At 35.0% G+C, this 13662-nt stretch overlaps 1 long non-coding RNA gene across 3 annotated transcripts in view; it reads right to left on the bottom strand.

Moving 5' to 3' along the window:
- LOC101711282 (uncharacterized) overlaps positions 1-13662 on the bottom strand; it is an 82805-nt gene that overhangs the window by 22231 nt on the left and 46912 nt on the right. For all 3 annotated transcript variants that reach the window (XR_015452330.1, XR_205305.3, XR_015452329.1), the window contains one exon: positions 1-13662. This exon is cut by the window's left edge and continues 22231 nt beyond it. This is a non-coding gene — a long non-coding RNA (uncharacterized LOC101711282).

Genomic DNA, 13662 nt, shown 5'->3' with positions numbered 1-13662 from the left:
TTTAATTTCTTGTCGTGCCCAATGGATTCATTCTACAGGGCTTCCTGGGGTTGTGATCCTCATTGTCTTTTCCTAGGATAGTGTTTAAAATTTTTTGGAGTGCTGGTTTGGTATTCATGAAGTTTCTAAGGTCCTCTTTGTCATGAAAGTATCTTATTTCTCCATCAATTTTGAAAGATAGTTTTGTAGGGTACATCAGTCTGGGTTGGAGGTTGTTTTCCTTTAGGGCTTGAAATACATCACTCCATGCTCTTCTCGCCTTGTGGATTTGTGTTGAGAAGTCTGCTGTGATTCTGATGGGCTTTCCTTTTTATGTGATTTCTTTTATCTACGTGCTTGTAGTATTTTGTTCTTCTGTTGGATTCCCGAAATCTCAACTATTATATGACTATGTGAAAAATTTTTTTGATCATGTCCAGTTGGAGTTCTATATGCCTCATTTATCTCTGTGTCAAGTTCTTTTCCCCTGTTTGAGAAGTTTTCTGCTATTACTTCTGTGAACAGTTTTTTTTTTATGTTGTCTACACTCTGTCCTGTTTCTTCATTGACTCCAATCAGTCTGATGTTATTCTTCTTTGTATCGTCTAGCAGCTGCTGGATTGATTTCTCATAGTCCCTTGCTATTTTTAAGAAATTTTTCTTTTCATGGTCACTAATTGCAATCCTATCTTCTATATCTGAAATTCTATTCTTGCATTGGCTCGTTCCACTGCGGAAACTTTCAACGTAGTTTTTAATCTCCTGGAAATCTGTTTGCATGTGTTTTATAGATTCCATTTGTTTCCTATGTTGGGATTACATCATTTCCTCAGCTCCTCTATTTTTTTTTAATCTGTGTCCACTCTAGATTTATTAATCATGTCTTCTACTTGGGCACAATCTCTGCTGTTATCTGAGAAATTATTTCTGATTTCATTTTTTCCAGATCCTCTTTCATTGCCAGTTCAGGGAGTCCAAGTGGTTGAATATCAGATTTTTCCATCTCATTGCCCTTTGGTGTTGCCTTAGGTGATCTGGAAGTCTGGTTTTGAGACTTATTTATATGTCTTCTCATTTTAACAGATGCAGCCTCTGTGCTTTTGTTGAGGTGACTTTTTGCTCACCCAGTGGTCTTGAATTCTCAGCAAGCTACTGAACAGCCTTTACTGTGCTGCTCAACAGTACACCAATTCCTGGGTTCAGAATGGTGTCCTCTTTGGATCCCTGAGCTGACCTGTTGTCTGGGCAGGCTTCTGGCTGGGGCCTGTGCACACTTGGGATGGTATTTAGTTGTGCCTCTTGCTGGAGCACCTATGTAGCTGTTGTCTGGGAGGGCCTTTGGCTGGGGGCTATGCACCCCAGTTCCTGTTGTATGCGCAGCCTTTGGCTAGGGTCTCCATGCACTTATCTATGGTATTGGGGTGAGCCTCTGGGTATTGCTTGTGTGCCTGTGTGGCTCTTTTCCAGATGGGTCCTTGGCTGTGGCCCATGGAATGGTGGGCCTCTGGCTGAAGCCTGTGCTCCTGTGAAGCCCCCTTCTGGGTGGGCTTTTGGCTTGGGCAGGTGTGCCAGAGCCTTTGTTGTGGGGGCAGAACCCTGGCTGGGATCCGCCCACAGCCCCACTGGTCTGGACTGCGCAGCTGCTCCCCAGGATCTTAGCACACTTACCTATGGAATGATGGAATGGTGGGCCTCCAGAATACATCTTTAAATTACTGTAATATAGCTTCAGATGTTGTAATACCATTTAGAAAGTTTTTATTTTTCTCATTTTGAAATACATTTCATAGAATTCTAAATTAATGGGCTTTTCTTTTTTTAAAAAAATACTTCAAATATTTTATTATTATCTTCTGACTGGCATAGTCATCAGAAATCTGTTGTAATTCTTATGTTTTTATACCCCATAAGAATATTTTTTTTATTTGAAAGTTTTAATGATTTTGCCATTGGTCTCAGCAGTTAGAGTAAGATACTAAAATAAAATACCTGTATTTTTCTTTGTCATCTCCTTCTTTAATTTCTCTGAGATTATATTTGTTGTTTCCTCTTTAAGATATTCAAAGGTCTTCAGCTTTTGTCTGTTTTCTATATCTGAAATTCCAAATATATGAATGGTAGAGCACTTGATATGTTTGAAAGATCTTGTTTTCATTTTGTTTGATATTGCATTTTGGCAATTTCCACAAATCTTCAATTTCATCATTTTTCTGCTTTCTTCATTCTGATGACTAAAAATCATGTTTGATACCATATTATTATGTTTTAGGTATTTAGTCTTTGAACTTTATTCTGTATTATATACAGCCTTCTTCATTTTGATGAAATTATCCATATATTTGTTTGTGGTATTCACAGTATCCACTTATTCATTGGGTAGTTTACTGATTAATATTAAGTCCCTATCTGGTAGTTTTCACATCTGAGTCTTTTCTGAGTCTAATTTTCTTAACAGCTTTATTTCTTGACAACCAATTTTGTTCTTGGGTTTTTACTAATGTTGCATGATGCAAGCCAGACATGGTGGTACACACTTGTAATTCTAGCACTTGGGAGGCTGAGACAGGATTACCATGAGTTCAGTGCCAGCCAGGGGTACATAACAAATTCAAAGCCAGACTAAACCACATAGCAAGAACCTGTCTTAAAAAATCAAGGCAAACAAACATGATGCATGAAGAATAGAAATGAAGTACATGCAATTTGTACCTAATTAATTTTATAATTTACAATCCAAAGATTTGTCTTTTGTCTGTTTATTATTATGGGGGTGCAAACAATGTATTGAGTAGTTAAATTAGGTTTTTGAGTTATTTTGGCTTTATGGTTTTTTAGTGTGTCAATAATGTGAAATTCTGAAATTCCCATATGGCAGGATGATGTTATTTTACGTTTAGTATGTGACCTAGAATCCTACATTTCTTTTGCTTAGTGTACCTCTTCTGTGTGTGCCCCCTGGTGCTCTCTCCATGCTCTTCTCTTCTACCAGATATAAACTATACTTTCATGCTGTGTGGATCAAGTTTTCTGGTTGAGACAGCCATGAGAATTTTCTTGGTTATTCTCTTTCAACTCAATTTTAGACAGATCCTTTTACTTGTTTTTATGGGTATAGCATTTTCAATACTTCTGTTTTTTCTCCATAGAAATCTAATTCTTCCTTGTATCTTTAGGGGAATGGTCTCTAAATTCTGCATATGGTAGGATGCTCTTATCCTATGTTAAATGGAATTTTTTGACCCTTTCCCAGTGGTAGCAATCCTCTACTTTGGTCAGTGCGGTGTACTTAGCTTGAGTGGATTTTCTAAGCCCAGACCACTGTATCTAATGGACTTTTCTTCCATCCCTTCCCCTAGTGCAACAGATTTTTGCCTGGTACCAAAAGTGGCAGAGTTTGCTACTTCTGCCCCAGTGGCTTAGGGATTTTGTTTCTTTTGAAGCTATTCTGGGAGGCAGATAGCTTTTCATGTCTGTGTAACACAAAAAGCTCTCGTGGCTCCTGCTGTACCACATTCTTTCTTATAACTACCAATAGAAGCTCAAAATATTTTTTTTGTGATGTGGACTTCCAAAGATTCAAAACTATCATATTTAGCTAACATTAGGATTTTAAGAAATTAGTAACAATTTGTTAGTTTCTCAATCTGTTTTTATGTTAGTTATAACTATTTTCTGAACTCTGAAAAATGTAAAACTTTTTATGGCTAGGTTTTGGCTCATTTTTCATTTAGTTAACCTAATTAATCTATCATCTCAACATTCTAGTAAAATCAAGGAAAGTTATAATTTTGTAGATTTTAAAATAATTATTAGGCCAGAACCAAGGCTCTTTGGACTTTATCTTAATTCAAAGTAGAAACTATGATTTATTTGATATTTATTTTCTTGAGCTTTTCTAGTTAAGGTTTTGTTTCCTAGTGCTGATTTGCTGTGAGTATCTCAGAAAACTACATTGTATTATTTTTAAAATTATTTGAATTTAAAATTATAGAATTTTCATAGTTTTTGTGATAAATGGCTGGTGAAGTCTTCTCCATCTTCAATGTTTGTTTTATATTTCATCTTTTAAATTTTTAAAGTGTATTTTAAATAGTTACTATGTTCTTACTTGATAATTATTTCTCTTATAACATGAGATATTTGATCAACTCTTTTTCATGGAAAAGAAGGAGGGCTATGTTCATTCAATAGAATTCTTCCTAGTATCACCAAAATTCTAATTGTAGAAGATTATATGTGGATGAATTAGTAAACTTCTAGGCTCCTCACAACTCTCCATTTTTTCCTTTAATTCTGTTATTTCAGATAGACAGTATGATATATTATTTATGTGTGCTTTCTTTAATTCTTCATGGAGAAAATAAGAAGGTCCAGTCAATTTCAGATGTCACCTTGTGCAACAGGTCTTATTGTTCAAAATATAGGTTACTGATTTTTTACTCTTAAACTTGTTATATACCTCAGTTCTCTTTTCCTTAGGCAGGAGAAATAGATGTCTCAGGTTCAGAAGAGAGAGAGAGAGGAGAGAGAGAAAGAGAGAGGAGAGGGAGAGAGAGAAAAGAAAAATGGGCAGAAATGAATAAATTAATGGTACCATTCATATTCACTGAAGATGAATTTTCCTTCCTTGTCCACAGATTGAAATGCCAATTTCCTCCAAGAATACTCTCCTAGACATACCCGGAAGTGATGGTTTCCCAGTGATGTGGATATGTCTTGATCCAGTCACAATTACACCTAACATTTAACCATCCAAACCTCAAGAAGAATAATTTAATCATGGGTTAGAATTTTGAACTTTATCTGATGGTAATGATACATAATTAAACATTTTAAACTAAAGAGAGAATCATGACCAAATTAAAGTGCTAAAATAATTTACCTCATATGTGGATAATGTCTTGATTGGAAAAAACCAACAATGGAAACCAGTAGAAGATTTAACAGGTTATTTTGTGATCCAGAAAAATTAAAAATTATGATTAAGATTAATGTGGAAATTGAGAGATACAAACAAATTTAATAAATGATTTTAACGTAATGACTCCTTTTAATTTGTAGTTGACTTCTTGAGTACATGTTTATTATTTTGATTTATTTATAAGTTCTTTCAACATCTTAAAATGTGTTAGCTATACATTTGTAGATTTTCTTTTGCCTTTTACTATTTGACATTGGATTTATTTTATAGTATTTTGATATTGTTTTCAAATCAACATTCTTCTTTCCTTGGTGTTAACATTTATTGTTCAGGAATTGTACCACCACCTGTGTAATCTGTGATATAATTAATACATATCAATACGCTTCAAGGTACAATAGCATAATTATATACCACATAATAACTTTGTAACCTAGAGAAATCTAAATAATAAATACATATGCTATAGTATTATGCTGTTATTTTAGAATTTCAATAGAGTAGAACAAAACAAAACAAAAATATGAGAACACTTTTTCACTCAAGATTTTGACTTATGTAGAATCTTACCTAAATATTTTGGGTTTTATTTTTAGTAAGAAGAAAAAAAATTGTGGAGGCCTAATTTTACTGAATTATATACAGCATAGACATGTAGTCCCTTTGATTTTAAAATATGTGTACTTGAAAATGTGGATTTTATTAACACTAGATAAAATAAAGAAAAATCTCAGTTTATATTACATAAGTGTTTCTGGTACTTGAGAACTCACAACTTAAAAGTTACTATGATCATCAGTATGGTGACCTTTAGAAACAACTGAAAAGACTCATTTTTTCTTTTAGAGCTTCACTTTGCAAATCTGTGACGAAATGCCTAAGATCAGACTCAGAACTCTCATATTGAAAGGAAGCAAATACATTTCTAATATTAACAGTGCTATTCTCTACAAGTGTGGCTGGGTATTATGAATGTGTCAAATGTACCTGGACATTTTTGTCTTGAGGAAATTTTTAACACCAGTATCTGATGGTTTTATAAATGGTATGATGCTCCTCTCCCCAAGTTTGTTCTTTGTCCCCATTGATAGGAAGACCATGCATCTCCTTTGAGTTAGGAGACTGTTTGAAGAAATATTTCAATATCACTGTCAATTTCAAGTTATTCTCATTCTCTAGGAGAGAGTAACTAATCTATTGATAAAAAGCTTCTCATCCTTTGGAATATTGGACTCAGTAAAGAGATTTATGAGTTCCTTTTGGACTGCAGTATCAATAATAGAACAAAATTAGTTACCATCCAGGGATAGATACTACTGCATAGCAAGCGTACTCCATTGTTTCCACTCAGCCTCCAGATCAGTTTTCAACTCTTCCTTCCTGTGTCTCAGATCATATCATACTCCTTTCGCTCATACTGGCTGACCTTAGCACATCCCTGTATGATATTACAAGAAATGAGAGTGATGTCTGACCGTTATTCCCTTGTCATTTTTCTCTCTACAAGGTTATGTCTTTACCAGTACACTGAAGTTTACTGTTCCTCTCAGTGTTTCTTAACTTTGGTGACTATGTCCCTCTGAATTCATATATATATATATATATATATATTGCCCTCTTGGGCATGGGATGGTAGCAGTGTGTTACTAAGCCTAATGATGCTTTTTCTATATGACACACCTGAAACTATACATTTGTGAATAGTCCTTTTCTAAATAAGTTACCTCAAGTTACCATATTTTGAATGAACCATCTAACACAGGATGTCCTCATAGCTAAGAGCTTCATGGAAAGAAGAAAAGATGACTGGCCTTTTGAATGGAACTTGTCAACATTGAGATTTTATTTTGTTTACCAGCATGAAGGATCTGGATTTTGTTTGATGATAAAAGCTACCCTATGGGTAGATTTAATTTAAGAAAAATATCTGCAATGAGTCTCACCCTCTTGAAGCTGTCATCAAGTAGTAAATTAAAGTAGAAACTACTTATAGAATAAATCTCTACTTCCCCAATTTTCCTTTGCTAATAAACACTGCTATCAAAGCCAGGACCAGGTAAGCTGGGACTAAAAGCCAGGATCATAATGTTGGGTAAAGGCTATGAATGGTGGGAAAAGTTGCCATCTCTTCGAATGAAATATACTCCAGATTGTTTCTATTGGTAAAATAGGAAGAATTTCCTCATTGATAGGAAGCCATGCATATCAATCCCTTTATCCCATTCTCATAATAGTTGGTTTTATTTCCTGACTTCTTTGAACTTGTGGCAACATGCGGCTCTTCCTATGTCCCTGTCTTATTGGGTCCAAATTGGAGCTCATGCTGTTTTCTCTATTCTTAAAGTGCAGCTGAGACTAGGTTAGTCCATCTATGCCCTAGACAACTTAAAAGAAATATAATCGAATATTAGCATGGAGCTTAGTAAATATGAGAAAATATTGATCTCATTTTTAGATTGGGGAAACTTGCAGGCATATTTCTTGACTAGTTATCAACATGTCTACATGTGGAAAAGGCTCTATTTCCTATAAATGTTGAAATGATTCTCAAGCATGTCTAGGAATTTCAAAATTTATACTCTGAAAAGATTGCCTTAGAAAGATTAAGGCATTTCTCATGTCTAGGTTAAGGACTTCCTCCTGAATGGTGTAGTTGTTCAAAAATACAAACCTACTTCCAGCTTATGCACCAGGCTATTTCATTCACTGGACTCTAACCCAAATTTTCTCAGACACACCATTACTGTTTCCTCAACCTAATCCCTTCTGTTATAAAAATGGTCTCTGTGGCTAGCTGTTCTACTTCACAATAATACTAAGCACTTAGCTCTTGAATCATCTAATTGAAAAAAGTACCTCCCAAGACACTTTAAGTGAACTTTGTCCCTCACTTGTTCTCAGAAAAGAGGATAGTTTGCATGTTTCACCCTCTGGCCTCTTTGTTCATAAAGGTGCTTGGCTCACGCTTTTTTTTTTTTTTTTGTTTCCATGAGATCACATTCACAAAGGGTGGCTAGTATATAATAAACGCAAAATGGGCCTTACCATGAGAAAGGAAAAAGGGAAGACATGGATGTTACACTTTGATATCTATAATGAAATACTGCTGAACAGAAATTTTAAAGATTGGCTGCCTTGGAGATACAACACATCTATTAGGTACTAGTTTTGGTTCTTGCTATCACCCCCTCCCCAAAAAAGCCCCCAAAAACCTTTAGCCATGTTTCCCTGTGACTCTTGGTCCTTTACAAAGCTCTTCACTGCCCTCTGTGGCCCTATTCCATAGATTTCAACAAACTGTCCAGCCTTGCAACCCACTTAATTCTGTGCACGTATTAAAATTCAGGAATAGTTTTAGGATTTAACCAGATTTTTTTTGAAGTATAGTTTGTTGTTTCTTCAGCAATGGCATTTCCTTAAAAAATTTGCTTTAGGTTAATTCATGTCCAATAATTTTATGTTCCATTAATTACACCAAATTACTTTTCAGTCATCTTTCTGAATATTAAATATTCATTTATCCCCAAGATCATTCACCTTTCTTTTCATTTTAATGATTATAACTATGATAAAACAGGCTAATAGCATAAAAATGTTTTAATATGTTCCTTACCATTAGGCAGCTGGCTGGCTTTCATTTTTGTTGTTGTTGTTGTTGTTGTTGTTGTTGTTGAGAAGTCATAAGAGATGTCAAATATCTGGAGCATTGTTTTCTACTATGTGAGTTAAATAAACAATTAACTTTTCCAACCCAATCTATTAATAGCTTCTAGGTGTTCTAGTGGAAGCAAAATGCAAACAAAATATCCCTTCTAGAATTATAGTCAATTCTACCTCTGGCTTGAAATTTTATCAATTTCTGACTGAGTTCATCTCTTTCTTATACCTTTCTAAAGGCATTAAGAAACACTCAATAGACTGCAACACGCAGTTTTCATCTCCAAGCCCCAGGGTTGCCTCTCTTAATGGCAAGTGATTTACTTTCCAAGTAATTGCATGTGACAGTTTAAAAGAAATGGTCACGACATAACAAGACTCATAGTTTTCAAATTTGCAGTATCTGTTTTCTTAATGTGTCTGATCCAATAGCACATACTTTAGTTTTTTCAAAGACAAAATTGTGTTTTCATTGCTTATTTTGTTACTAGTTATTATGTACGCTAAACTATGACAGCACTGATAACAAGATCCTAAAATGGGGTTCAAATAAATCAGCAGTTTTTTCTTTCACTCTCCAAAACCAGTGCAGGGTGGCTGGTTGAAATCTGGTTGAGGCAGTCATCTCAGAACATGGCTTGCCATAGTTCATCTCTGTCCTCAATGTATGTGGTTGTGATGGTTTACAAGGGCAAAATACTAAAAACTGTTAGCAATTGAATACTGGTTTGTTGTAGTGGAATATACCTGAGATTTTTAATAATTAGAATTTAAAATAAATCTAAATATAAATAAAGTGACAGTAAAACTTGTAAAAGTATATATATTCTTCCAGCTTAACAGATAAGCATCTATGGATAAAAATTCATGATATGATTAAACAAGTATAATATGATGAACATTTCATTCACAGTGTAGCATCATATTTCTAGGTTGATACTCTAATATTAATTATGATCACTTAGCAGCTTGATAAAATAGCACTCTTCCATGTCATTTGCATGTATAATGACAACTAGATATTTTTCTTTACTTAGTCATCATAATATAGAGTGAATAATACCTATTCTCAAGATTTGTTGAACATGACAGGTTTTCCTAGGGAATGTTAAGCCCACGAGTCTATGTAAAGTGGCCAGTATGTTGTTCAAAGCACGGTGTAGTTGAAGGATATATAATAATAAAATAAATTTCTACTTCTTTTATGTTAAATAGGTCATCATATATGCTTAATGTGCTGTGTTTAACAAATAAATTAATTTTTCAAAACAGAGAAGTTTAAACTTACCTGAAGGATCTGAGACTTAGTAAATCATATTCATTTAGTTATACATTGCACAATAGCACAGACAATTTAACAGTTAGAAATGGAAAGAATGAGTGCTTACATTTAGAGAGAAAGAAACATATTCAGGCATTAGAAAATAATCTTCTGCAATAATGTTTTGAGGGAAGTGCAAGGGAGCAAAAACAGTCAAGATTAAAAAAGATTGGAATACAAACCATGGAATATTAAAGGTACCATTTTTTAGAAATTTTGAAACTATTTCCATGTGTGTGACACAATTTTCACTGGCAAAAATATCTGCAGAAGTAGGGTGAAGAATGAATATTAGTGTCAAGCATGGTTAAGCAGGTAAAACTTCTTCCAAACAAGTTAAAAAAGTGAAAATAAAGTACGAGTGAAAATGTGTCAAGGTTTTGAGCACCAATAGAGGCTGTGCGGTAAACTATCTGGTGAGAAGAAAGGAAAAGCATGCTTGAGGGTGGAGACAGAGGAGACATTACTTGGCTTTGCAATCCTAGTGGACCATCTTTGCACAGATGTTCAGTCTGCACTTTAAGGACTCTGCATCTGGCTTTTTAGAAGGTGGTGGAATTAAGGATTAAATAAATGAAATAAAGTTATGAATGTGAATGAGTTCTGCATAGCCAGAATGTAAAGCTATAATTGTTCAACAAATTAGTACTTTACTCTGTGGCCAGTGGGGTAGAAGTAAAGATCAAGAGGTCAGCAAAGTAGGTATCTTCCCTGCCCTAGTGGAACTTGCAGCATAGTTAGGCCAACAGAGGTAGGGAAACAACAATACACATTTTCAGAAATATATACTGTGGTAAGTGCTAGTAAATAAATTCCTGAGGTCTGTATTAGCATTAAATGAGGTTGACCTGGATGCTTACAGGGCTTTCTTAAAGAAGTAACTTGTCGAGTGAGAATTGTTGGATGAGAGGGATTAACCAGGCAAAGAATGGTTACCAACAAGAAAAATTCATGTTTTTTTCCTTATTGATGCATTCTCTAAACATTTATTTACTTAGTTATTTTTGCCAGAGTGATATGTTCTGAAAAAAATCAAATATCACCTAGAGATTTATGCTATGAAGGAACTGCTCAACATTGTGGCTCCTTAGGGAATTGTACAAAAGCTTGGGCAACAAAGAGTTTAACCAAATTGTTTAAAAGGAAAATCTGCAGAAATGACGCGTTCAAAGAGACTTAAAAGCACTTAGATGCAACCTTGGGATTCTAAAAGACAAGGAAAGCATGTTCAGTTGTGTGCCTGACCCAGACGGCATGTGTGATCAGGAAGGAACCCGAGCCCTGTGATTCCTTTCACCTCTGTCTAACCTTGAGTTTCTGCATACGAAAGAAAGGAAAGCTAAAGTAGAGTAGCAAAATGCCAAGCTGAGTGTCAGATGTGCACCCCAACACACACACACACTCACATGCATAGATAATCTTGGTAAATACTGTAGGGCTTATTCCTAAGTATTTAAGGAAACCTCTGTGGAATCACTAAGCCAACTAAACAGATCACGCGGGCATAAACAAACTAGTTAATGAAAATTACCTAAAAAACAAGAAAGTTTTTGTTACTTTTCCCCCTCTCAGCAGCGCATTACCCTAATTGTATCCCGCTTCTTTTGTGTCTGTATTTTTTGGTCCTTATTTCATGTTGTAGCCTTTCCTCAGATGTCCTATAATGCATGGGTGGGTGTCGGTCTATATTTAAAGTTAAGACACTGAAAACTGACTGGAAGTTCTGATTCCCTTTTTCAGGGTGAGTTCTGTGCCTGTGAGGAGACCTTGCTGATGATTGGAAGGAGAATGTCAAGCATCCAGAGAGGTTACAGAACCAGACAACCAAAGGACTTTTACCAAGACCACGGAGAGATTCCAGGAGAAGATACTCTAGAATGGCAAATGCAACAGAGAGAAGAGGTCTCTGTGAAGAGGTCAGTGGATTTGACAAAGAACAGCCTGCAGATGGCTACAGAGAAAGGTATTTCCACAGAATTACAGGTGTACACAGAAGGCCAGAGAGGCAGTGAAGGTGTTGGTGGGTGAAGGCTGTTTTACAGATGATCTAATTGAAAAAGATAGAGAGAGAGTGAGGATGAATTATAATCTGAAGCGGAGCCAGTTTGGGTGTTTGTTTTAGATGGTCTCTGTTAAAATGAGACAAACTCAAATGAATCAAGACAGTAGTCATTTTAAATTTTTCATTTACAAAAGCTCCTGCAAGTGATGTGCACAAAATGAATTTAGAGATTTTAATTTAATCTGTAATGGTTTCTCTAGTCTTTTGATTGATGGGCTGATCTATGGAGTAGTCTAGAGACAGATGGTGGGAAGGAGGAGGAATATCCAAAGGCCTAAGTCACTAATAATTTAGAACATTGGCCCCTGAAAAATGGTAACCATGGTTTAAGAAGGACCAGAGCCATCTTTTCATAGGATTGAGTTTACCTAAAATAATGTTATAAAATGTTGGGCCTACGTAATTTAATATGGTAAAGAAAACTTCCTTCCTTCCTCCCCAGTCTCCTATCCCTCTTTCCTTCCCTTCTTTCCTTCCTCTTGTAATAAGTTCAAAACTAATAAATGTGCTGAACTGGGTAGAATATTGTCTATATCAATCTATCATCTATGTATCTATCATCAATTATCTAAATATACATGTATATGGTTTATGTAGTATGCATATATAGAAAGGGAAAGGAACAGATTGATTTTTATTTTTTAAAGATTCCATCCAGTTGATGACTGGCAGAATAGCAGAAAAGTAAAAGAAGACAAATAGAAAAGAATTTCACTGAATATGTCTGATAAAGATATCATAAAAATGTCATTCCAATACTGCAGTGGTACTTTTTTGTCATTGCATTAGACTGGAATGCTTATTTGAAACAGGATCAGAATAAAAATGATAAATTATAAACATTTCTCTGAGGCAATGCAAAGTTAGCATCACAGTTTTTGTTGGTGAATAGTGAGAAGATCAGGCAATTGGGAGCTAATTTGTGTTTTCATAAGAGCACTCAGGACAGAGTGGGGCATAGATAAATGAGCATGCATATTACTCTATTTAATGGTTTATGTGGAGGTTTGGTAGTGACCCAGTTTAATATGTCATCAAGAATTTCTTTGGTGTTCAATCAACATTTTTCAGGTGTTTTTGTCATTTTATCAAACAGGACCCAAAAGTTACAAATTCTTAGAGAATAGATCTTTCATCCTGTGTCTTTTTCTCACAAATTGTGTAGTTCAGCATTTTGTCTACAGAAGTTTCTTCTAAGAAGCTTATATGGTGTCGGATGAACTAATGACAAAAGGAAGTAATATTCCCCATTAAAGTCCTCCAAATGAAAGATAAGGGATTTAATACAATTTGGAACCTTAAAAAGAGAACACTAATGATCAAACTTCTCATAACGCATTAGATCAATAATATTGAAAACTCTCTTTAATAGACAGAAAATGTTTTAAATTTACTAAAAATTGAAGTAAAAATTCTTATTGTGAGTGACTCCATGGCACCTGGATGATTATCAGAGTTGTGGAGGAAAATCTTCAATAGGATTGTTTTCTGTGTTCTAAAGGTACTTACTCCATTCGGTTATGTAAAATAGTTACTTTTCCCAACAATTCAACATAAAACAACACAGGAACAAGAAAATGGCTGGTTACTTTTGACATCTGCTGCGGCGCTTTACATTGTTCAGAATATTTATCCACTGACCGAGTCCATCCACTGGGTCTTGCTTCTGGCGTAGATGATTTACTATATCCTAATTTTTGTGCCTGGTTCCTGTGAGATGGG

This window comes from Heterocephalus glaber, unplaced genomic scaffold (genome assembly GCF_053883595.1).
Source record: "Heterocephalus glaber isolate CG9 unplaced genomic scaffold, H.glaber_assembly_v1.0 deba00001444, whole genome shotgun sequence".
NCBI lineage: Eukaryota > Metazoa > Chordata > Mammalia > Rodentia > Bathyergidae > Heterocephalus > Heterocephalus glaber.
Note: the sequence above shows the minus strand (reverse complement) of the source record. Positions and strands in the feature narration are given on the sequence as shown.